Source organism: Glycine soja, chromosome 19, assembly GCF_004193775.1.
Source record: "Glycine soja cultivar W05 chromosome 19, ASM419377v2, whole genome shotgun sequence".
NCBI classification, from domain to species: domain Eukaryota; kingdom Viridiplantae; phylum Streptophyta; class Magnoliopsida; order Fabales; family Fabaceae; genus Glycine; species Glycine soja.
In genome coordinates this window covers 13,476,091-13,496,679 of record NC_041020.1, presented here as the reverse complement: position 1 = coordinate 13,496,679, position 20,589 = coordinate 13,476,091, and the positions used below count along the sequence as shown (strand labels likewise).

At 42.1% G+C, this 20,589-nt stretch overlaps 1 long non-coding RNA gene across 1 annotated transcript in view; it reads right to left on the bottom strand.

Moving 5' to 3' along the window:
• Nucleotides 1-20,589, bottom strand: part of LOC114399796 — a 38,897-nt gene that overhangs the window by 3,119 nt on the left and 15,189 nt on the right. Inside the window, exon 3 of the long non-coding RNA XR_003663829.1 lies at nucleotides 987-1,179. This is a non-coding gene — a long non-coding RNA (uncharacterized LOC114399796). The remainder of the gene's footprint in view (nucleotides 1-986; nucleotides 1,180-20,589) is intronic.

Sequence of the window (20,589 nt, the reverse complement as noted above, 5' to 3'; positions counted from 1 at the left end):
TTAGTTGAATTATCCCCAGGTTGTCAATCCCGTTTAATACTTCCTGTAATATGGAGTTCTGCTGTAGCATCTTCTCCATCAGCGAATCAATTGAGCATTGAAACTCCCCCATTTAGCAACCGCATTTGCAATTTGAGATTCCAACACGTCAACTCAATTGGACATTTGACATTGATCCCTCACATCCACTTTCCCCCACAACATTTATCAGGCAGGTTGGACCAAATGTTATAACAAGAAGTAAGAAAAAACCAAATATGACAAAAGAAGGCAGGCTACTCAGTGTATTGAATTCTACTGAAAACAGAAACATCTGTTGGTTATACAACAGTGATACAGAGAACAACCTTATATGAATAACTAAGGAAGATGCCCTCATAGGGCTCAGTCCCTTACAAAAGAGTCTCTTAGTTTTTCGAAAACAACTCACAAAATGCATGATGCCTTTCCAAAACCAACTAAAATGTAACTCAACAGACAGAAATAGAGGAACCAACAGCACACTCACCCAACCTTCTGATGCTGCAGTAGCATTGAACCAGATGAAGAAAGAGCATTGCCACATTAGAGAAGACAGGCAACACCAGAACAGATGGGAAATACAAGCGCAGAAGAAGGATGGCAGAGAACATGTTTTGTTCATAGGGAAATGCAGAAAACAGGGTTGGAAGAGCCGAAGATGGATTTTGGGTTCCATTGGTTTTTTGGTCAGGCTTAGGGAATCAAATGATACCACCATTTTTATTTGTAATCATGCCAATCCTAGACTACCTCACCAAATGTTCCAGAACATGATCAGGATCTTTCATTCAAACCATTAAAAATGGCAGAATCGTGCAATCTTACAAAATAACATGATTGTATGAAACAAGGAACTCAACATTCAGCAAGAACCAAATAGGTGGAAGAAAAACAATCAATCTTTAGCAAAACTTGAAGTATGATTATGCTAAAAAGGCTGGTCAAGGGATTTGTGTGTTTGGTACCTTTACGCCAGCATTAATTACAGGGAAAGATAGGCAACCTTCATTAAATAGTGTCAGATTCTTTGTGTATTGGCTAACTCTTGGGTTTACCAGAACAATTTCCTCTTCTTCACCACGCTCGCCTACTGGATTGAACACCATAAGTTGAATATTAATTCCTAATTGGGGTGCTGAGAGACCAATACCATCTGTTCTGTGGAAAATGAACCCAACCAATATTGTTAACATTTCAGTAAATTGCAAAGATGTTATTTGAATTACAATATTGATAATATTAATGCATCCATTCACATAACTTATTTTATATTCAATATAATTTAAAATATATTGCATGCCTACTTCTAATTCAAACTGTCTTTTCTATGATCTTACTGTGGGGTTGTTTTAGTCAAATGTCCTAAAACAAAATACATTGTTTTGAATCAACAAACTGCCCTAGTGTCCTCAAATTTCAAATATGGTTGATATTGCTTCCAAAAAAACCACTCTTGTATTGTAAGAAAACATTTATTGAAAAATGCATATATTCGGTTTATGATCAGTTTTTATTTGTATTAGCTTACACTGTAGGGTTGTTTTAGCCAAAAGTCCTGAAACAAAATAGTGTTTTGAATCAGCAAACTGCCCTAATGCCCTCAAATTTCAAATATGGTTGGTATTGCTTACATAAAGACCACTCTTGTATTGTAAGAAAACATTTATTGAAATATACTTATATTTTGGTTTAGGATAAATTTTAATTTGGATTAGCTCATGCCGTATTCAAAAATCAAAATAGCTTACATAATCTGAATCAAAATATTCACAACTGAGAAAGGAGCAAGCTTTCTTCGAAATAAACTAAATCAAAATTCAAACAAGCACTAAAATGCACTAAAACCCAAACATTCAACAAATGACATGATCTCACTAGGAGTCAGAACCAATAAAAACAGATAGGTGAACCAACTATGTGTTCTAGCACAAAAACTGTCTATGCCACATTTCATTAATAATTCAATGGAAATGCAAATTAAAAAAGGAAAAAAAAAAAGCACAACAAAAGTTCACAATAATTCTACTTGATTGAAGCAAACATATAGATAACACTTCAACACAGAGAAAGCTTAATTGTACATTACATCAAACATTTCGTGGACAAACAATCATCGAAGGCAACTATGCGCTTATTCCTGGCCCTCAATCTCGGGTTCGGATACTCCACAATTTCAAGAGGCGGCACAAATTCAAAATCGCCAGCTTCAAACACACACACAGAGACAGACACAGAGAGAGATTAGGGTTGGAGGTTTGAGGGTGGGTTGGGCGGAGGCACGTGAGTGAAGCCATGGCCACAAAGTGAGGAGGGTCACTCTGCTTATTTTATGGAGATTAGTTTGTCCGGTCAAGACTTTGAACTTGATGATATTTTTATATACTAACTTCACGTTGGAAAATATTTTTTATTATTTAAAATTTAAAGTAAATTTCTTTTTTCAAATCAGCTTTCTTTAAGAGATATTTTCCTCACCGTATATTTTCTAATCTGACTTGTGCTTAAGTTTTTTAATTTGTTAACGTTGGAAGCTTTCCTCAACACCGGAGATATTTTTTATCTTCAGTTTTTGTTTTCTCCTATTTTTACACGTTGTGCACTTTTAGCCGTGTGAATTATCGATTTCAATATTAAAATTTTTGGATATATAAAAAAAAAATACAGATCATCTCATCATGTATAATTGAGAAATCCCAATCCTATTATTCAATTTGAACCTATCACCAATAGAATACCTAGATTATAAATATGAAAAAATATTTTTGGTAAAAGTAATTATTAATAATTTATCTACTATATTATAAAAGAGAACTTCAGGAAAATTACTGGTGTGCCCCTTCTTAGAAAATTGGCACATGTTCCTTTTGCTGGGTTTATGGTCATTTTATGGTCATTTTGGTCTTGCTTCATTTGTTGGCACGTGTATTTTTTCCTTCTTCATTTGTTGACACCTGCGATTTGCCCTTCTTCATTTGTTGATGCATAGGTTGAGGGAGCTGGTGTTGGAGCAAGCAAAAAGCCGTTCCTCAATTACATGCCACAAAGTTTCCCTGTATTGTTCAAATTCATGTTTTTCCTTTCTTCTTCTTCTCATTCCCAATTCAATTTTCTTTCTTTCTGAAATTCATTCGGTTTATGCCCCTTCAGCTTTGCCTTGGTTTTGTGCCATGTTTTATGCCACGTTGAGTGTTTAGCTTTGGCCATTCTGTTGGTGATGCACGTGGCTTCTTCTCCAGCGTTTCCGATCATTTCCCTACCAACTTCAAACCTGCTTCCTTCATTTGTGTCATTTGCCCACCAATTTGTTTCCTCTGTTTCCATTCTTTCTTCTTCATTTTGGTGTCTTCTTCAGTTCCACTTTTTTCTTTTGTTTTCGGTTGAGTTTTAGAGCTGCTGAGGGCTTCCATCTTCATTGTATTTTATGCGATTTTGGTTTGGGTTCTTTTTCTTTGATTGGTCTGATTTTTTGTGGTTTTATTTTTGGAACAGGTTACAGTAACAACGGTGGCTTTGGCAAAGAAGTTGTGGGAGAAGTTAAGAAGAAGATAGAGGTTCTTCTATTTTGATTTTATTAAAACTGTGTTTATGTTTTTTTTTTGTCTGATTTTTTGTGGTTTTTTTTGGATGCTTCGTTGCTATTTTTTCCTTGAAAGCCTATTGCAGATTATTTTGGTATCGCAGGAAATGGTCGCAAAGTAATAATTTCCCCTCTCTTTTTATTTTATTTTTGTGGTTGAGTCACGAGATTCTTCTCCTGTTAAAGCTGTTCACGCAATTTATAACAATATATATGAGTGTGATTTTCAATTTCTTGAATCTGAAATCTAATTACATGCATGTTTTCTGTATAGGCTCTTCAAACTATTGGAGATTCTCTGTAACTTCAATCCAAGCAAGGTGTCAGCTCCATCTTTTTCTTTAATGATACCACATATAATTAGTTTAGTGTTCGTTAAAAAAAAAAATTTGATCCTTATTTATTATGTGTTTGTCTATTGAAATTTTGTTTTATCCCAAAGTTCATTATCTCAATCCTAAAATTCTGATTATTTTTGGAAATTGATAACAGTTGACGCTATCCAACAGATCAAAGATTTCTATAAGATCTCCAGAATCAAGTGACAAGGAGATTCATGCATGCGAAACAAATCCAAAAAGAAACACAAATTGTGACATCCTCTACCCTTCACATATATACTAATAAAGGAATAAAAATCCAAATATTAATTGATAGTATTTTTTTTTTACATTTGTAAATACAAGTTTTTCAAAGGGATAAAAGGCTCACATTCACTTTCTTCTACAACATATTCAAACTTGTCCAAATAAATAATAAAGTTATCTCGGTTTAAGCAAGACCGTCTAAGACTTCATACAATTAATATAAAACCCTATATCCCAATGTCACATCCTATCAGAGTGTTGTGTCTCGACGTCCTTCAAAACAAGGTTCCTTAAATCAATTCACCTAGTCATCTGCTCCCCCGAACACAAAGTTCAAGATCATCACAGGATCCAAACACAAACAACACACGGGGAGTGAGTTATCACATTCCTAATTAATGGAGAAACAAGACAACTAGATATACATATCATATAAACTAAATAAAATTTACTTACACGTAATTCACGTAATTCCACCACTTTGTCATTCAAAGTTCACTTTTCATCCATCAATCACACTTTTCAATCATCAATCACATTACACAAAAATCACATTCTCTGATCAAGACATAATAACACATTAATTTCATAATAAACAATTAGCAAGTGCATGAGACAGTTATGCTAAGACTCAAGCCTATATACAATGTGGTACCATGTCAATGAAAAAACCACCCTGGGGCGCTTAGGAGTACATAACAAGACACAACACACAATGGGTTTGCCAGGTCACTCTCACTAAGTAAGATCATAGGGAGACCAGTCAGGGTCACAATGTTTTGCGAGAATGCTCCAACCATATGGGATCAGCATAGGCTTAAAGGAGCACTCAAACCCGGTGACCCCCAAGGCCTACACTCCGAAGAGTCCATCAGGGCCTCTCCCTCCTGATTCAGGTCCAACCCCTAAAATCATTTTAGCACACAGACATTGCTAGTGAATTATACAATACCTACGACCTCACACTCGTGTCTTAAGCACGTACAACATATTGCGCTACAATTTAACACTGGTTCCTAAATAGGAACCTACACTTTCTCTTTAACACTGGTTCCTAAATAGGAAACCTACATTTTCTCTTTAACACTGCGCATTTACACTTTTATCAAGATAACACTGGTCGGGTTATTGTACAATTCACAGCTTACAACACAAATAATGTCACATCAAGAGTTAATCACACACTTATTCACAACCAAAACTCATTCACAATTTCACATCTCATAATGTCACAATCCATCATCACATGTTTTCACATATCTCACAATTCAACACCTGTTCTACTTTACACTTTTACTCAATCTCAATAACAATATTATAATCTCAAGGCAACATATCATTCCACAATTCATCACATATTTCATTTATAAGCACTGCTCATGAATTATACAATACCACGACCTCACACTCATGTTTCAAACATGTTTAACATAATTGCGCTACAATTTAACACTGGTTCCTAACTAGGAACCTACACTTTCTCTTTAACACTGCACAAAAACACTAGTCGGGTTATTGTATAATTCATAGCTCACGATATAATTAATGTAACATCAAATGTTAACACATCCACTTATTCACAATCGAATATCATGTCCATACTTTAACATCTCATAACATCACATCAACCATCTCATAACATTCCCAATGATATTCATAAGGTACAACATACACATGTTCATAAAATTTAACCATAATATTCTCAAACTCCAACACTTAATAATTTTTGGAATCATACGATAACACTCTACAATATTATTTACATAAATTATTAATATAAATAACTACCTCTATATATATAAACTAGCATACATCATATTAAATCACAAATTTCAAAGTAAGCTTTCAATGCACAAATTCTAAATAATTATATGAACACTTTGGTCAGTTTCAATTATGATATTAATTTTTTAAATTATATATAAAAACCTAAACAGCAAGAAAAAGAGAAAATACCAAATCAATATCTCTCTCTAAATTTCTCCTTACTTTATTTAATCAATTCATATTAATTAGAAAAAGTACTCAATTTATAGGGTTCACGCTCAACACAATAGCATATCAATTTCACAACAATTGGTTTGTCAAACATATATAATTTACTGTAATAATTATAAGGATAAAATGAAATTGCAAAAACACCCAAAAACTCATTCCAATTGATATCTCTAAGGATCCCTACACATGTTCTCACTAGTTCCCAATTGTGAATAACTCATCCCTTACCTCTAAGCGGACTCACGTGTCTTCCGACAATGATAGCGGCATCTATAGAGGTTCCCTGAGATTCCTCAAGTTTTTCCTCCGACTGCTTCAATAGAATTCTCGAACGTCAGAGAAACAGAGAAGAGATTGAAGCCTCCGCTTGTACTGTCTTCATGCGATTCCTTTTTCTCCCACCAAGAATAATATCTCAAAATTCCCAACGGTGAGAGTGTGCTAAATTGAATTTTGAGCAACATATCCAAATTTCATAAAAATCCAACGGTTAAAGAAACCGGGATCGTAGTTTTACAGAGACAGTTCTGGGTTTCTGCGGGAAAATAAAAAGCTACGATGCGAAGGGTTTTCCTCTAAGCTCAGACATGCTTTTACAATTTCCAACGGTGAGAATGCTCAAAATTGGGTTGTGAACGTGGTTCTCAAATTTCACGATGATCCAACGATGAATGAGACCGAGATCATCATTTTTCTGAGAGATTTTATGGGCTGTGGGAAAAAGAAAGGGTTTTGAGAGGAGAAGGGGAAAACCGAAAATGAGAGGCAGAGGAGGCTGAGGAGTCAGTCTGAAAAACCTAGCATGTTGCTATTTATAGCTAGGGGCATTTACGACCTATTATTTACTCTATTTATTTATTTTTATTATTATTACTAAAAAATTCTTAAATTTATTTATGAAAAAAATGGGATGTTACAATTCCACCCCTCTTAAAAGAAGTTTCGTCCCCGAAACTTGCCGAAAGATCGAGAAAAAGATATCTCGCATATGATTCTCAATATCAAGTTGTGTATCTAGTTGAAACACTTTTTCCATTACTCCGATCACAAGACTCCTCTGCACTTAACAACTAAATCCGGTGATCCTCGTTTACTCAATGATGGTATTTCATAAGTCTTCTCACGAGAGTGACATCTCAACTATAATAGAATGTGAAAGACATACTATTTGGATTAGGGTAATATCATAGGAAACACGAAGTTTGGAGTAATTTCATGTGTCCTCCACTTTCGAGTTTGGAGTTGTGTTTCATGATTGCCTAAGTGCGGACCCTCAAGGCAATCCTCCAAGGCAATCCTCCATTCTCACCCTTTTTCGGAGCCCCATGAATGTTATTGCCTAGCACTGTTCATGTGTCCTCCACTTTCGAGTTTGGAGCTGTGTTTCATGATTGCCTAAGTGCGGACCCTCAAGACAATCCTCCATTCTCACCTTTTTTTTTCGGAGCCCCATGAATGTTATTGCCTAGCGCTGTTCATGTGTCCTCCACTTTCGAGTTTGGAGCTGTGTTTCATGATTGCCTAAGTGCGGACCCTCAAGGCAATCCTCCATTCTCCCCTTTTTCGAAGCCCCATGAATGTTATTGCCTAGTGCTGTTCATGTGTCCTCCACTTTCAAGTTTGGAGCTGTGTTTCATGATTGCGTAAGTGCAGACCCTCAAGGCAATCCTCCATTCTCCACCCTTTTTCGGAGCCCCATGAATGTCATTGCCTAGTGCTGTTCATGTGACCTCCATTATCAAGCGCGAAGCCTCTGGTGACTGGGAAACACGTTCTTCTGTTGTTTTCCGGATCGGTTCCTTCGCCAAATATGTGTATATGTGTATATGTATATTATATTCGTTGTTCTTGTTCTTGTTTGTATTTTTTTTTTGTGCAGAAGAAAAAAGAAGGAGTAGAGACGAGAGTCGTCATCGCGGAAAGGGCAGGACGGACGAAATCAGTGTCCTATCTTTGCTTTCCTCTTATCTCCGATGAGAGGTAAGTAAAGAGGGGCAACTGTCATACCCTAATTTCGTCCGGGGATTATTACTTGATGACATGCAACCTTTGGTTAGCCGCTTTGAGATACTTGGCGTGCTTTGTTGCATAATAAATGAAGTCCCGAGGCGTGTCAGAAATCAAAAGGAAGCAGGCTTGCGCGATCCGTGAAATTCCGTAATGTGGCGGAAATCGAAAAGAGGTGTTGTTGCGCAATTCGTGAGTTTCCGTAACTTCTTCGAAAGCTAAAAAAGAGTAAATACATAATCCGTAAGCATTCGTAACCTTGCGGAAGGAAAATAAGTATCGTTACGAAATTCGTAAAGTTTCGTAACGTTACAGAAAAAGAGTTACCAAAAAATAGAAAGGGGGGTGCATTTAGTAAAAAGGGGGGTACAAATAGCAATCTGGCCCACTTGGGCCTTCCAGATCCTTCCTCCAGAAGGCTGTTGCTTCTGGAGGAAGCAACCTTGCTCGCCTGGGCGAGCTGGGTGGCAAGCTCCTCCCCTATTTTGCTATAAATAGGGGGAGGAGTGAAGAAGAAAAGGGTTCAGCCTTCTTGGCACTTCTCCCTCTCTCGAAATTGCTGAGGAAAATTGTTTCCGTGAAGAAAATCCAAGTCGAGGCGCTTCCGTATCGTTTCCGTGAGTAATTACGCGAAGATTCTCGACCGTTCTTCAAAATTCATCGTTCGTTCTTCGTTTTCTTCAGTCTTCAACGGGTAAGTACCTCAAACCGAGCTTTTCAATTCATTCTATGTACCCGTGGTGGTCCACATTTTGTTTCATGTATTTTTATTCTCGTTTTTATTCGCTTTTTATACCCCCTTTTGACGTGCTTAAGCCATTTATTTAAGTCATTTCTCGCCTAATCTAAAAACAAAATAAATTTCCATCGATCATTTGAATTGTATCATCCGTTAATTTTGGTTAAAATAAATTCCGACCGTTCGGTCGTGCCGTAACCAAGTTGGAAATCAAAAAAGAGGTAAAATAATAATATAATAATAAAAAAAATACCTTTAGTAAAGTAAAGCGAAAAATCAATCGGACGTTTTCTCTTTGGGATTTCTCATTCTTAATTGAATTGAGTAAATAACTAAAGTGAAACTAAGGCTAAAATCAAACTCGCCTAGTCAAGCTCGTCCACAAAAATAGGTTTTTTTTTAAAGTTTATCATTTCAGTTTCTTACTAAGTAAAAAGGATCATTTTTAAGGTCCAACGCCTTAAAATGATCACCCCTCAAGTAAAAGAATCACTTGATTCACGCATAAGAAAGAACTACGTGGGTCTGAATTCCTCTTTGATGGAGGGTACGTAGGAGCAAGAGCCCCGCTTTTGTCGACCTCAAAAAATAAAAAGAAATAAAGTTAAGGTAACACAATTTCCACAATTCTAAAAAATAGGCTGTTGTCCTTCGAAACAAACGTGAGAGGTGCTAATACCTTCCTCAAGCGTAAATATAACTCCCGAACTTAGAATTTTCATTTTGACCGGTTTCCTTCGGTTTTCCCGACGTTTTCCACAAATAAACGTTGGTGGCGACTTCGTGCACCTTTCCTCCTTTGGAAAGCGCACCCGTGAGCCTCGCCCTTGCTCGCCCGCGAAGGGCACGTTGCGACAGTTGGCGACTCCACTGGGGACTATTTTTATGAGTTAGGCCTATTTTAAGGAATTGTGAATTTGTGAAACTTCGTGTGTGCATTTGTTGAACTGTGTAAAATGTAAATAATTGTTGTCTATTTCGCATCCTTTACACTGCATTCTAAGCACCCACGGGTTTGAGTAAAAAAGGGGCCCTACACCCGGGTTCATGGGAATTTAAGGAGTGGAGGTGAATCTATCATCATGCTAGGTCTCCGACTTGCTTGATAATAGTGAAACCTCGTCTAGAGCTTTCTCTCTTTATAAGGTGTTGTCACTGGTATTCCATACCGCCACAATATTATTATCTTGAGTGATGATACCTCTAGAAAACAGCCGTGTGAGTTATAAATTGTTGGGGGGTAGTTATTAGAGACCCCTAGATATTGTCCTATTAGGTTCCCAAATAGGGGCAAAGAGCAAACACGCTCCTATGCCATTCGTTCTCATGCATTTTTGGTTTATAGTTTTTGCTAGTGATGTTTGGTTTCTTTAGAGTAATACGTAACCTTTTTAATGCTACGTTGAGGCGTCATCATGCCCAAAACATAGCATTAAAATTGGGTCTCTGCGGTCTCGTATGTAGGAATTACCCTTTTTTCTTGTTTTCTTTCCATTTCATGCATACGCATCGCATCATTCATGTCGGAGTCTTGATCCACCCCTTTTTTAGGTAAATGATGGGGACAAATCAAAACGGCAAAAGGTTTTATCAAGTCAAGGTTAAAAGTCTAGATGTCACTAGCCTAAAGGAATTGGGACGATTGATGGGACCTATCCAAAGGCAAGCCTTCCGCAAAGTGTACGGGAAGATTCTAGATTTGACCGCAACGGAGGTATTTACGGAAGCTGTCGTATCCCTCGCCCAATACTATGACCAGCCATTGAGGTGTTTCACGTTTGGGGACTTCCAAATGGTGCCAACTATTGAAGAGTTTGAGGAAATATTAGGATGCCCTCTTGGGGGGAGAAAACCGTATCTTTTCTCCGGCTTTCTTCCTTCCTTGAGCAAGATTGCAGTTGTGGTTGGAGATTCAGCAAAAGAGTTGGATCGCATGAAGCAAACTCGGAATGGCGTAGTGGGCCTGCCTCGGAAATACTTGGAAGGCAAGGCAAGGGATATGGCGAGCCAAGAGAAGTGGGGCCCGTTTACGGATATTTTAGCTTTGCTGATTTTTGGGGTTGTCCTCTTTCCGAACGTTGACGATTTGGTAGACTTAGCCGCCATTGATGCTTTCCTTGCATATCACCATAGCAAGGAAAGTCTAGTGGTGGCTATCTTGGCAGATTTGTTTGACACCTTTGACCGGAGGTGTGAGAAAAACAGTGCACGGATTGTCTGTTGTTTACCCGCTCTCTATGTGTGGTTGATTTCACACCTATTCCGACAAGACACGAGACACCCGTGTCCGCTTCAAAGCTATCGCTCATGCGCCGAAAAAGGAAGAGTCGATTGGGACCAACATTTGGCTGGGATAGGGGGCAGCGCGATCAATTGGTTTCCTCGTTGGAAGGAAGGCAAGGAAGGAGTTCTTTTCTCGTGTGGGGACTACCCTAATGTTCCATTGATAGGGACTAGGGGTTGTATTAATTATAATCCCGCACTCGCCATAAGACAGCTAGGGTATCCCATGAGGGGAGCGCCAACCGAAGGAAGTCTCTCGCCTTTCCTTGTGAGCAAAGCATGCTAGCTATCATAGGGCAATACAAGGAAGAATTGAACCAATCCATGGCCCATGAACAAAAGCTAGTGGAAGATTTTGCACAAGTATACGCCGAAAAAGAAACAAGAGGGAGGGTGATTGATGCATTGCATGAAAAAGCGACTATGTGGATGGATAGGTTCGCCTTGACCTTGAATGGAATTCAAGACCTCCCGCGTCTATTAGCCAAAGCGAAAGCCATGGCCGAAGTGTGTACGGCCCCCGAGGAGATTCATGGGCTAATCAATTACTGTCAACACATGATAGATTTGATGGCCCATATAATTAGGAATCGTTAGGTTCTCTTGTAACACCTTTGTATAATCTTGGCTAGATGAAAGCTTTGTTCTTTTTATAAAATGAGAAGTGCTGGACTCATTACATTATCTAAAAACCTTGGGGTGGATCCAAGTGCTCCGATCATCCATTTGCATACTCATGTTTTGGTGGCATACTCACCGTTGTTTATTTCTTTAGGAATTTCATCATAACTAAGAAAACACCAAGGCACCCCTATAACACTCGATCCAGAAAAATGGATAATGAAGAGGGCATGCAGGAACAGATGAAGGCCGATCTATCGGCCTTAAAAGATCAAATGGCTTCCATCTCGGAGGTCATGTTAAAACTCCAGAAAACCATAGAGGATAAAGCCACGGCAACCGCCTCCAGTACGGTTAGGGAAGCGGAGCCGGTGCTGCAGCCCGCCTTGAATCCGGGCCTAGACAGAAACACGGCCGTGTTCGGTCGAAGGTATAGTCCGCAAGCTTATCCTTATGGCCTGCCTCCGGACTTCACCCCCCGTGCCACCCCGGAAGATTTAAGCCAAGCCCCTACTTTCGCGGGGCAACTCCCACCTTATGAAGACTATCCCGGGCAAGACGATGGGGAAGAAGATACCCATCTTGGCCCCCTGCTCCACCTCAAAGATCCGTCCCCACATGAACTACCCCAACCGAACATAGTCCGCCATATCCCGGCCTCACCCACACCCGTAAAAGAATCTGTTCCCTTCGCAGAAGATAAGGGAAAGATTGAGGCGCTTGAAGAGAGGTTAAGAGCAGTCGAGGGCCTTGGCAATTACCCATTCTCAGACTTAGCGGATCTATGTCTCGTACTCAATATCGTCATTCCTCCCAAGTTCAAAGTACCAGACTTTGATAAGTACAAAGGGACGACATGTCCAAAAGGGCATCTTCGGATGTATTGCCGAAAGATGGGGGCATATTCTGCGGACGAAAAATTGTTGGTCCATTTCTTTCAAGACAGCTTGGCTGGGGCAGCTGTAGCATGGTATACCAACCTGGAAGCTTCCCAGATCCGATCATGGAAGTACTTGGCAATTACTTTCATTAGGCAATACCAGTACAATACAGACATGGATCCCGATCGGAACCAGCTTCAGGGTATGACTAAACGAGAGCATGAGTCCATTAAGGAATATGCCCAAAGATGGAGAGATCTCGCAGCCCAAGTCGTACCGCCCATGACGGAAAGGGAGATGATCGCAATTATGGTAGATACGTTACCCACGTTCTACTATGAAAAGCTGATAGGCTACATGCCAGCTAACTTTGCGGATCTCGTCTTCGCCGGAGAAAGGATTGAATCTGGACTACGGAAAGGCAAGTTCGAATATGCTGCCAATATGGCCCCCAACAACAACAGAAGAGCCCCAGTAGTGGGCGCGAGGAAAAAGGAAGGAGATGCCCACGCGGTCACCACCGCCCCAACATGGATGAAAGCACCCCAAAATATCCAAAGCTCATACCAGCCCAATCCCCCAAATTTTTTAATCCGAGCCGGGAATTCCCTCCCGACTCAAGTAAAAGGACCACCCGCAGTAGAAAGAGCGTCGGCCCAACTCACAGCTCCAGCCGCACCCTGGCCAGTTAATAATACAGCCCCCGGCGCGACCTATAAATATGCACAGCACCCGCCCCCGAGAGACAACTTCCCTACTATTCCCATGGCATACTCCGAGTTATGGCCTTCATTATTGGAGAATCATTTGGTGGTGGCCATACCCGGGAAGGTTCTCCAGCCACCCTACCCCAAGTGGTATGACCTGGGTGCCAAGTGTGTGTACCATAGTGGAGTTCCCGGACACAATATTGACTCCTGCATCCCGTTCAAGTATAAGGTGCAGCACCTGATTAGTGCCGGCTGGCTATCATTTCAGGAGGAAGGCCCAAATGTTAAAACCAACCCGCTAGCTAGTCATGGAGGGGCTAGCGTGAACGCCGTCAAAGAGGATGGGCCATCGCGGGCAAAGAGGTTAGGAGAGGTGGTTACTTCTAGACGCTTCATCTATCAATCACTGCAAGCGGCGTGCATGGTCTCCCGAGGTGGAGACGAAAGGGATGAATGTTTGTTTCACATCGGGGAGTCGCATGACATGGAAACCTATCCCGTGGTGGAAGAATTGCTTCAGCGGCTCATGGATTACGGGCAGCTTAAAGTGTCCATAGGAGGGAGGGAAGAACCACAGATTTGCATGCAGTCGGAGGAGAAGAAGGTTCCTCTAACCCCTAAGGCCCAAGTGATATGTTTTACTAGGAAAGGGACCGGCTCCACACCCATATACCCCCGGACGGCACCTAAGCCAACACCATTTGCATATCAAAGTAATAAGGCCGTTCCGTGGAAGTATACCTCTCCCGCGTCCAGCGAAAGAATTACAACCGAAGTTGACTCCCTATCAGCTAAGGTAACCAACATCACCGGCCTCAGTGGCGTAACCCGCAGTGATCGGGTGTTCGCTTCCCCTCACCCGGCAGAATTGCCCTCTAAAGGGAAAGCGCCCATGGTCCAAGAGCCCACAGATATAGTCACCCCCTCGAAAGAAGTAGATCCTCCAGTGGTAAGAGGGGCCGAAAAGAAAGAGGGACTTCAAGGAAAAACAGTGACTTTGAAAGAGGCCCATGAGTTCCTCCGCCTCATCCAACAAAGCGAGTTTAAGGTAGTCGAGCAACTGAATAAAACTCCAGCAAGGATCTCTTTGCTTGAACTACTCATAAACTCCGAGCCTCATCGTGCGCTGTTGATGAAGGTCCTTAACGATGCCCATGTGGCGCATGATATCTCAGTGGAGGGTTTCGAAGGCATCGTTAATCATATAACCACCAACAATTATATCGCGTTTGCGGAAGAAGAGATTCCCGTTGAGGGGAGAGGACACAACAAGGCTCTACATGTGTCGTTGAGATGTATGGACCACGTTGTCGCAAAGGTACTTATCGACAATGGATCGAGCTTAAATGTGATGCCGAAGACCACTTTGGAAAAGCTTCCTTTTAGTGCGTCACGTTTAAAACCAAGCTCGATGGTGGTGCGAGCCTTTGATGGTACTCGGCGGGAAGTGATGGGAGAAATCGACATTCCCATTCAGATAGGCCCCCACACTTGCAACATGGTGTTTCAAGTAATGGATATAAATCCCGCCTATAGCTGCCTCTTGGGAAGACCGTGGATTCATGCCCTGGGAGTGGTCCCTTCAACGCTTCACCAGAAATTGAAGTTCGCAGTGGGTGGACTTTTAGTGATAGTGTCGGGTGAAGAGGACATGTTAGTGAGCTGCCCCTCCTCCGCACCATACTTAGAAGCGGCGGAAGAATCATTGGAAACGGCTTTCCAATCCTTTGAGGTGGTGAGCTGCGCCTCTGTGTAACCAAGTCCGTTGCTACCTTCTCTCTCCAAAGCGGCCATAATGGTGGCGCGTGTTATGCTCAGGAACGGATTTGAGCCCGGAATGGGTCTAGGCAAGGACTGCCTCGGGAATGCCGACGTGGTCCATATCAAGGGAAATCCATACAAGTATGGATTAGGGTACGAACCCGGGATGCCGGGGAGGAGGAACGTATCGTCAAGATTTCGGGCGGATAGGGTATGGCCCGGCCGTATTAGCCAGTGTTTCACCAGTGCTGGAATGGTGTCCGAGGAGGAGGTGGCAGCAATAGAAGAGGAGTTCCCTCAAGACCCACCAAGTTTTGTGCAACCATGCCACCCCGATTCCCAAGTAGGGAACTGGCGCGTGATAAGCCAGTCAGAAGTCTATACCGCTGATTCAATGTAATTAGAGCCTATAGATTTTCGTTCTCTTTTGTTTTGTGAAACCTACCTTATTAAATAAACAAAGAGATCTTGTTTCATCTGTTCTTGCGGTCCCACCCTTTCTCATATCATTTTGCTTGTTTTTTGTTTCTTTTGTCTTGTTTGGTATAGATATGAGGGTCAACTCTTTGAGGATCCTAACAATGAGGGTTTGACAATCGATTTCGATCGAGATATAAGCCAAACAATAAACGAGGAAGAGGAAGAGGACGTCCTGTCACCAGAGTTGGAGAGGTTGGTCGCTCAGGAAGAACGTGAAATGAAGCCTCACCAAGAAGAAACCGAATTGGTAAACTTGGGGACCATGGAGGAAAAGAAAGAAGTAAAGGTAGGAACCGGTATGACCGCGCCTATCCGTCAAGGCTTGATAACCCTTCTTCAAGAGTATCAAGATGTCTTTGCGTGGTCATATCAAGACATGGCCGGTCTCGATTCCGACATTGTGCAGCATAAGTTGCCTTTGAATCCTGGGTCTTCTCCGGTTAAGCAAAGTTACGAAGAATGAAACCCGAGATGTCTTTAAAAATTAAAGAAGAAGTAAGGAAGCAGTTTGATGCAGGATTCTTAGCTGTGGCACGGTACCCGGAGTGGGTGGCCAACATTGTCCCAGTCCCGAAGAAGGAAGGCAAGGTTCGAATGTGTGTAGACTACCGGGACTTGAACCGAGCCAGTCCTAAAGACAATTTTCCCCTGCCACACATTGATATATTGGTAGATAATACAGCCAAATTCGCCCTTTTCTCATTTATGGATGGTTTCTCGGGGTATAATCAAATAAAGATGGCACCCGAAGATGTAGAGAAGACCACTTTCGTCACCCTATGGGGGACATTCTGCTATAAAGTGATGGCCTTCGGGCTGAAAAATGCTGGGGCAACCTATCAGCGTGCCATGGTGGCGTTGTTACATGATATGATGCATAAGGAAATAGAGGTCTACGTAGATGAAATGATTGCCAAGTCTCGGACTGAGGACGAACACCTTGTCAATCTGCGTAAGCTGTTTGGAAGGTTGCGGAAATACCAATTAAAACTGAACCCAACCAAGTGCACCTTTGGGGTGAAGTCGGGGAAGCTGCTAGGATTTATCGTAAGTCAGAAAGGGATAGAGATAGATCCCAAGAAAGTGAGGGCCATCCTTGAAATGCCGGAACCACGCACGGAGAAGCAGGTTCGGGGGTTTTTGGGCAGGTTGAATTATATCGCGAGATTTATCTCGCAACTCACCCCTACCTGTGAGCCCATTTTTAAGCTTTTACGTAAGAACCAAGCGGTCCTATGGAATAGTGACTGCCAAGAGGCCTTCGAGAAGATCAAACAGAATCTCGCGAATCCCCCGGTGCTCATGCCACCTGTAACAGGAAGACCTCTTTTCCTGTACATGACCGTGTTGGACGAGTCTATGGGGTGCGTGTTGGGTCAGCATGATGATTCTGGGAAAAAGGAGCAAGCCATCTACTATCAAAGCAAGAAGTTTACTGCATGTGAGATGAATTACTCAATGCTGGAAAGGACGTGTTGTGCTCTGGTATGGGCATCGCATCGGCTTAGGCAGTACATGCTCAGCCATACCACGTGGCTTATTTCCAAAATGGATCCCGTGAAATACATCTTTGAAAAACCGGCCCTCACGGGACGAATCGCTAGGTGGCAGGTACTATTATCTGAATTCGATATCGTTTACGTCACCCAAAAGGCGGTAAAGGGGAGTGCCTTAGCGGATTATTTGGCCGAGCAACCCCTCCAGGATTATCGGCCGATGCACCCCGAGTTCCCAGATGAAGATATCATGGCCCTGTTTGAAGAGAAGCGGACGCACGAGGACATAGACAAATGGATTGTTTGCTTCAATGGGGCATCCAATGCTTTGGGCCACAGAGTAGGGGCAGTCCTTGTATCCCCGGATGATCAGTGTATTCCTTTCACGGCTAGGCTAGGTTTTGATTGTACCAACAATATGGCTGAGTACGAGGCATGCGCCCTCGGGTTCAGGCGGCCATTGATTTTGATGTAAAACTACTCAAGGTGTATGGAGACTCAGCTTTGGTCATACGCCAGTTGAAAGGAGAATGGGAAACTAGGGATTCGAAGTTGATACCCTATCAAACTCACATCTTGAGGTTAGCCAAGTACATTGACGACATTTCCTTCCACCACATACCTCGGGAAGAGAATCAAATGGCTGATGCACTAGCCACCCTGGCATCCATGTTTCAACTTGCCCCACACGGGGATCTACCGTACATCGAATTCAAATCTCAAGGAAGGCCGGCATATTGTTATGCAATAGAGGAAGAGCGGGATGGGAAACCGTGATATTTTGACATCAAGCAGTATGTCGAGAACAAGGAATACCCACCAAGGATTTCTGATAATGACAAAAGGACGTTGAGGAGATTGGCTACTGGTTTCTTTATAAGTGGTACCATCCTGTACAAACGAAGCCACGACATGACTCTCCTACGATGCGTAGATGCCAGAGAGGCGAACTTCATGATTGAGGAGATCCACGAGGGTTCCTTTGGGACACATGCCAATGGGCATGCTATGGCTAGAAAAATTCTTAGGGCCGGTTATTATTGGCTCACCATGGAAAGCGATTGCTGCGCTCATGTCAGGAAATGTCATAAATGTCAGGCATACGCGGACAATGTCAATGTTCCTCCACATCCTCTGAATGTTATGTCCGCCCCTTGGCCTTTTTCTATGTGGGGAATAGATGTCATTGGGGCCATCGAACCCAAAGCGTCGAATGGTCACCGCTTCATTCTTATGGCGATAGATTACTTCACCAAATGGGTCGCAGCAGCTTCTTATACTAATGTCACAAGGAATGTGGTAGTTAGATTCATAAAGAAGGAGTTGATTTGTCGATACGGACTCCCCAGGAAGATCATTACTGACAATGGCACCAATCTGAACAACAAGATGATGCAGGAAATGTGCGAGGACTTCAAGATCCAGCATCATAACTCTACCCCTTATCGGCCAAAGATGAACGGGGTTGTAGAGGTTGCAAATAAGAATATTAAGAAGATTGTTCAAAAGATGACAGTGTCATACAAAGATTGGCATGAGATGTTGCCTTTCGCCCTACACGGATACAGAACCTCGGTACGAACTTCTACTAGGGCAACACCGTATTCCTTGGTTAATGGGATGGAAGCAGTGCTCCCATTTGAGGTAGAGGTTCCTTCTCAGAGGATAATGGCGGAGTCAGGCCTAGAAGAGTCAGAATGGGCTCAAGCACGCTACGACCAACTTAACCTTATTGAAGGTAAGCGTTTGGCCGCCATGAGCCATGGGCGTTTGTATCAACAAAGGATAAAGAACGCATTCGACAAGAAGGTACGCCCGCGCAAGTTCAACGAGGGGGACCTCGTGCTGAAGAAGATGTCCCACGCTGTTAAAGATAATCGAGGCAGGTGGGCCCTGAATTATGAAGGACCGTTCGTGGTGAAAAGAGCTTTTTCTGGGGGTGCTCTGATACTCACCCACATGGATGGCGAGGAGTTGCCCTCGCCCGTGAACTCCGATGTAGTTAAACGATATTACGCTTGAAGTCTGGGGCGATCGAGAGGACCGTTGCATGTCCTTTTAATTCTGAGTTTTTGTTCTTCTTGGTTTCCTCCAGGGTTTCCCTTCCTCTGTATTTTTCTCGTTCCTTTAAAAGAAGAAAAGATAGGCGAGGTTTTAGTCCTCCCTTTGGTTTCAAACTTTGTGTTTTAGATTTGTTATAGCTTGAGCCCTCTTCGCTCGGTGTATGGGGTGCCCCAAACGCTTATTTAAAATTGAATCTAACCAGCCTTCACTAAAATAAAATCATCGCATTAGAAACATTCATACATGCACATGCACATGCACATGCACATGCATATCTTGTGATAGCAAGGAGCAGAATCGTCTCAGGCCACGGTCAGAAGTCAAGACAAGTCAATGGCAGAAATCAGCCAAGGTAAGACGATGACCGGTCACGATTGGTCGCATATCATTTGGCTCTTACTTGCAGGTACTTAGGGATGGAAGCGAATGGAGGATAGGATCGCGACCGACCAAGCGCCACCCCTTCCCGGCGCTAAACAAGCAGAGAACGTCGCTGCAGGGGCAGCCCAGTATCCTTTGCGTTCGCAGTTTCTTTTGCTATTGTTTGTTTTAAATAAGTAATCGACACCTAATTCTAATTTAAGTAGGTTCAAGTGGGCAAACGCTAACCCATGAGGAAGGAGGGGACATGGTTAATGTTCCCCTAAAAAAAAAATGGCAGGTTAGCTCGCTTGGGCGAGCAACCCCTGCATTCAAAATATAAAAATGAGGGAGGGGAACGTTTTTGCATCCAAAAACTTCCCCCCCCCCCCCCCCTCATTCAAAAGAGAGGAACACGAAGGCTTGCGGTTCTTGCTCCCTCAAGCCACTTTTGGTTGTCTTTTGCTTTCATTTTTGGTGTTATTATTCACTCCATCAAGTAAGTATTCAATCCTTAATATTTTTAGCTTCCCATTGGCATATTTTCTTCATCTTTTGGTGCTCCAATTTGTGAGAATGTGCTTGTATTTGTGGGGCAGTTTTGGTTTGTTTTTATGCTTGTTTTCTTGAATTGAGGATTTGAATGAGAAGGCCTTAGGCCTATGCTGTATTCTGAAGCAATGGGGCATGCCACATTGTCCCCATCCTCTTGCAATTTATGTCCAAGCATGCGCTCACCAAGTGCTCGGTGAAATGCCCCAATGGTGTAGAAATATGATTTTGTAAGATTGGGAGAGTGGGACTGTTTCTTATATGTAGGTACAGCATAGGAGATTCAAAATAGGTGCCCAGATGCAATTCCAAGCTTAGGAACCCAAACTTGTAGCTTCAATGCAAGGAAACATGCTTATGGCTAGGAATCCAAAATTTGGTTTTAGAATTAGAAAAACATGGAAATTAGGACTTGCTTGTGAGAGTTTTTGCTTGAGTTTGGGCTGCCCCAT